Genomic DNA, 6,000 nt, shown 5'->3' on the forward strand with positions numbered 1-6,000 from the left:
CGTTAAATGCTAATATCATTTATGCACTGAGAACATTTTGTAATACTAAGAGTTTCAGCTTTTGGCAGTGATAAGTCCAAACTGAAGTGGGTCAGTACAAATCTTGTATTCGATAAAAGTCTTTTAGTGGAAATCCTATCTTTGAGATAGAAGGGGTGACGTAGGAGTAATTGAAATCTCCGAACATCCAGAAACAATCCTTGTGTATTTTATTTCAGTTTTGTATTCTATCTTCAGTCAGTTACTTTCCACAACTACTTTAGTTTAACTGATTGTCATTGACCAACAATATTCCGAGAATCAGTTTGTCACCAAACTGAACTCAAAATTTGAAAAGATCAGTTTTAATTGTGAGCGTTTATTCAACCCCCCATTCTAAACACTCTTGATACGTTAATCGATCCTATCAAGTGGTATCAGAGCAGTTGAATCTTGTTCTTGAATACTTTTGGTCTATAAACTTGCTAGCATGACTTCATTCAACAAAATTCCTATGTTCTCCAGAGAAGAATTTGATGATTGGAAAATCAGAATGCAGGCTCATTTAGCTGCACAAGATGATGACATGTGGTATGTCATAACTGATGGACCCATGAAGATTCTTAAAACAAATACAGCAGTTGCCATTAAAGAAGGGGCACCACAAAGAATAGAAAAGCCCAGAGATGAATGGACAACTGAAGATAAAAGAAAAGCAAATCTTGATAATGTGGCTAAAGACATTCTGTACAAAACGCTGGACAAAGTAACCTTCAGCAAAATAAAGATGTGTAAGACAGCCAAAGGAATTTGGGAAAAGCTGATCCAGCTGTGCGAAGGGAATGATCAAACCAAAGAAAATAAACTTTTTGTTGTTGTTCAAAAGTTTGATAACATCAAAATGAAAGCAGGAGAATCAATGCACGAGTATGATGAAAGAGTAAGCAGTATCATCAATGAGTTAAATGCACTTGGAAAAGTGTATACCAACAAAGAGATTGCACTGAAGGTAATGAGAGGTCTTCCCAAGGAATGGGATGTCAAGACCATGGCAATGAGGGAGTCCAAAGATCTTAATCAGATTGAACTTCATGATCTGTTTGCTGATTTAAAAGCTTATGAATTTGAGCTGCAGACCAGAGAAGGAGAACCATCTACCCCTGCAGCCACAACAGCTCTATCTGCTGTCAGAACAGAACCAATCAGTTCAGTCGAGAAATCTACTGATCAGTTGAGCAGTGATGCTATGTCATTGTTCATAAAAAAATTTGGAAGGTTCATGAGAAAGAATCAAGGAAACTTCCAAAAGCCATACCAAAGGAACAACTCCAAAGATGAATCAAATGTCTGCTAGAACTGTGGCAAATCAGGTCACTTTATCGCTGATTGTCCTAAACCCAAGAAGGACAGTCAAGGCTCAACTGATAGAAGAAAGAAATCATATGAGCACAAAAGAAGACCCAAGGAAGATAAGAAGTCCTTCAGAAAGAAACATGAGGTACTCTTAGCTGAAGAAAACAAATCTAAATGGACAGAAATTGACAGTGAGGAGTCAGAACCAGAAAGCTCATGCAGCTCTAGTGATGATGAGGAAGTCAAGTGCTTGATGGCTAATGATGCAGAAGAAGAATCATCTAGCCAACATGTATTTGATTTCAGCTCAACTGATTTCACACGAGAAGAACTCATTCTAACACTACATGACATGGTAAATGAGTATCAAAAGCATGCATCATCATTTCAAAAAATCAAAGCAAAGCAAACTGATCCCAGAGACAATAAAACCAAAACTGATGAATCAGTTGATGGATTGAGTCTAAAAAGGGAAATTGATAAGTTAAAAGTAAAGAGAGACAAAAATCAGTCATTAATCCAGAAGTTGATTCTTGAAAACTCAAAACAGACTGAGCTCATTCAGTCTTGGAACAAGTCATCTACTGCACTGAATGAGATGCAGAATTCACAAAAATCAGTTTATCTTAAAACTGGTTTAGGGTTCAACACTCAAGGAGAAATGTATCCAAATGATACTCAACCAAAGCTAAAAATAGACAAATGGAAATATATTCACTTTGTCAAAACAGCAGTGGTACAAGAACAAATTGAGCCCAGTAAACTGATTGAGCAACCTACTGAGAATATGAACAAAGCTAGAAGATATGGGATTGGTTGTAGTAAAAAATTCTCAACTGATTCACAAAGTCAGTCATCAAGTTTCACAAGAATTATTCGAATAGCTATTTCAATTACTATAACTGCAATCCAATTCAGAAGAGATGTAGACTGAAAAATCAGTTGAATAAAGCTAAAACACATATTGTATCATCTGTACACTACACACCAAGCACACAAAAGCCGAGAAAAACCATTTGGAAAACAGCTACTGGAAAGTATGTTAGACTAATCCAAGTGTGGGTTCCTAAGAGATTAATCAGTTCAGGACCCAAATAGACATGGGTACCAAGTTATATTATGTGTGTGATTCCAGGTAACAGGTACAAACAAGAAATCAATATGGTATTTGGACAGTGGATGTTCGCGACATATGACAGGAGATGCAAGTGCGTTATCTCAACTAATCAAATACAGTGGTCCAAACATCAGTTTCGGGGACAATTCCAAAGGTAGAACTGTGGGTAAGGGTAAGCTTATCCATGGTAACTTTACTTTTAAAGATGTTCTATTAGTAGAAAACCTGAAGTATAACTTGATTAGCATCAGTCTGTTATGCGACAGTGGATTCTTAGTACAATTTGACAAAAACTCATGTTCAGTCAAAACTTCAACTGATGAAATCATACTAACTGGCAAACGTTATGGAAACACATATAAAGTCAGTTGGAATGATCAAACTTATGCACCAGTTTGTTTTATTGCTTCCAAATCATTTAAAAACTGGTTGTGGTATAAGAGACTAAATAATTTAAACTTCAAATCCATTGCTTCTCTGAGTAAACATGAACTTGTAACTGGTTTGCCCAAAATAGACTTTCAAAAGAAAAACTTTGCTCAGCATGTCAGTATGGTAAAAAAGTATGATCCTCTTTTAAAAACAAGGGCTGTAAATCTTCATCCCGATGCTTAGAACTATTGAACATGGATCTCTTTTGTCCTATACCAGTCATGAGCTTAGGAGGAATGAAATATACCTTGGTAGTCGTAGATGATTTTTCAAGATTTACTTGAGTTATTTTTCTCAAATCTAAAGACGATACTGCTTCGCAACTAATAAAGCTCTTCAAAATACTTTTAAATGATAAATCAGTTGGAATTGATCGAATCAGATCTGATCGAGGAACTGAATTCATCAATCAAACTCTTTCAAATTTCCTAGAAAATGCTGGAATTAAGCATGAGCTCTCAGCAGCCAGAACTCCTCAGCAAAATGGTGTAGATGAGAGAAGAAATTGGACTCTTAAAGAAGCTGCTAGAACAATGCTTGCTGATTCTGGTATTTCTCAAAGATTTTGGGCAGAGGCAGTAAACACTGCGTGTTACACTCAGAACAGATCAATGATTAATAAGAATCATATGAAAACACCATATGAGATCTGGCATGGAAGAAAAAGTATAATTACTTATTTCAAAATATTTGGCTGCAGATGTTTTATTCTTGATAATTGTAAAAATTATTTAAAAGCGTTTGATGCTAAATCTGCAGAAGGAATATTTCTTAGATACTCATCAGTTAGTAAAGCTTATAGAGTCTTCAACAAGAAAAACCTAAATGTTGAAGAATCTGCTCATGTTGATTTTGATGAAACTGAACTAATTGATAATCCAACTGATCAAGTTGAGCTAGTTGATCGATATACAGATATCAGTTTGGAAGATGATGAAAAAAATGAAAGTCATAGCAATCAAAACATACTTCAAACACCTGAACCAGAAGTATTGGACCAATCAGATGTGCAAGAAGTCGTTGCTGATGATCAGTTGATAGAGCATAATGATAACATTCAAATACCAGTTGACGAAGCACCAACTGAGACTGAAAACTGTGTTCAGTTACCAACTGAAGAAATTGCTGATAGAACAAATACTGAGTACAGATGGAGAAAATCACATCCACCTGAACTGGTAATAGAAAATCCATCTGATCCATTCCAAGACCAATTTCAAAAACTATTATAGGTACAAAATGGGTATACAGAAATAAACTGAACGAGGATGGTCCAGTTGGACGCAACAAAGCAAGATTAGTGGCACAAGGATATAGGCAAGAAGAAGGAATTGACTATGATGAGACGTATGCTCCAGTTGCAAGACTAGAAGCAATCAGAATTTTTCTTGCTTATGCATCACACAAGAAATTCAAGGTCTATCAGATGGATGTAAAGAGTGCATTCCTAAACGGTCAACTACAAGAGGAAGTATATGTTGAAAACCCCCAGGTTTTGTAAATCACAACTTTCCTGATCATGTATATCATTTGAACAAAGCCTTATATGGTCTTAAACAAGCTCCCAGAGCTTGGTACGAAACTCTTTCAAAATTTCTAACTGATCATGATTTTTTTGTTGGATCAGTTGATAAGACCTTGTTCAAATTTGCTAAGAATGATCACATTTTATTAGTTCAAATTTATGTTGATGATATCATATTTGGGTCAAATAATCCCAAATTATGCGAAAAGTTTGCTAAGCTAATGCAAGATAAGTTTGAAATGAGCATGATGGGTGAACTGACATTCTTTATTGGACTACAAGTGAAGCAACTGGAGACTGGTATATTCATCAGTCAAACTAAATATACAAAGGAGCTGCTGAAGAAATTTGGCATGGAATCATGTTCAGCTGCAAATACTCCCATGAGCTCATCAGTAAAATTGGACACTGATCAAAGGGGAATATCAGTTGAGGCGACAATATATCGAGGTTTAATAGGTTCATTGTTTTACTTAACTGCCAGTCGTCCTGATATTGTATTTGATGTCTGTATGTGTGCTAGATTTCAAGCAAATCCTAAGCAATCACATTTCTCAGCTGCTAAAAGAATTTTGAAATATCTTAAGGGTACACAAAATGTTGGGTTATGGTATTCTAAAGACTCTACTTTCAATTTAGTTGGATATTCAGATGCAGATTATGCAGGATGTAAGCTTGATCGTAAAAGTACAAGTGGATCTTGTCAGTTTCTAGGAGACAGACTGATCTCTTGGTTCAGCAAAAAGCAGACATCCATAGCTACCTCAACAACTGAAGCAGAATACCTTGCTTCTGGTAGTTTTTGTGCACAACTGATCTGGATCCAACAACAACTGAGAGATTATGGAGTAATTACAAATGAATCGCCCATATTTTGTGACAATACAAGCACAATTGCCATCACCTATAATCCAGTTCTTCACTCAAGGACCAAGCATATAGATGTCAGACACCACTTCATTAGAGATCATGCTTTGAAGAAGAACATTAGACTGGAGTACATTTTAACTGAGCAACAAGCAGCTGACATCTTCACCAAACCATTTCCCGAGACTAAGTTTTCTTACTTTCACAATATTCTTGTTTTAGTTGACTTGTATTAAAATTATTATTGATAATGTTTTACTAATAAATTTATTTGCAGAAAATAAGAACATAACAACAAATTGGAAATGATACTTTATTAAGAATAAAATCGATTCCATCTTACAGAAGATAACTTAAAACCAACTGAATGTTGCCATTCTATAATCCAATTATTCAGCTCATAAATTCGGATTCTAGAAAATGATTCAGTTGTAGAAATCTTCTCAATCACATGCCATTCCTTCCATAGCATTGCTTGTAACAGAACATTGTCATCAACCAGGACTGTTACATGCCTGACTTCAAAACGATTAATGTATTTTCTTGTTGTTGCTGCTTGAGCACGAGAAGGAGCAACACCACTGCTACTTATCCTCTGCAAATCATGAATTTTGAACCATGTTGACATCACTTTCGTCAAGACATATTCCTCCATCGTTTTCTTTAACTCTTCTAAATAAGGAGTTAACTGTTCAGTAACTTGAATATGCGTACTGCTGCATGCATC

Source organism: Primulina eburnea, unplaced genomic scaffold (genome assembly GCF_022965805.1).
Source record: "Primulina eburnea isolate SZY01 unplaced genomic scaffold, ASM2296580v1 ctg448_ERROPOS400000+, whole genome shotgun sequence".
In the NCBI taxonomy this organism is placed as follows: Eukaryota; Viridiplantae; Streptophyta; class Magnoliopsida; order Lamiales; family Gesneriaceae; genus Primulina; species Primulina eburnea.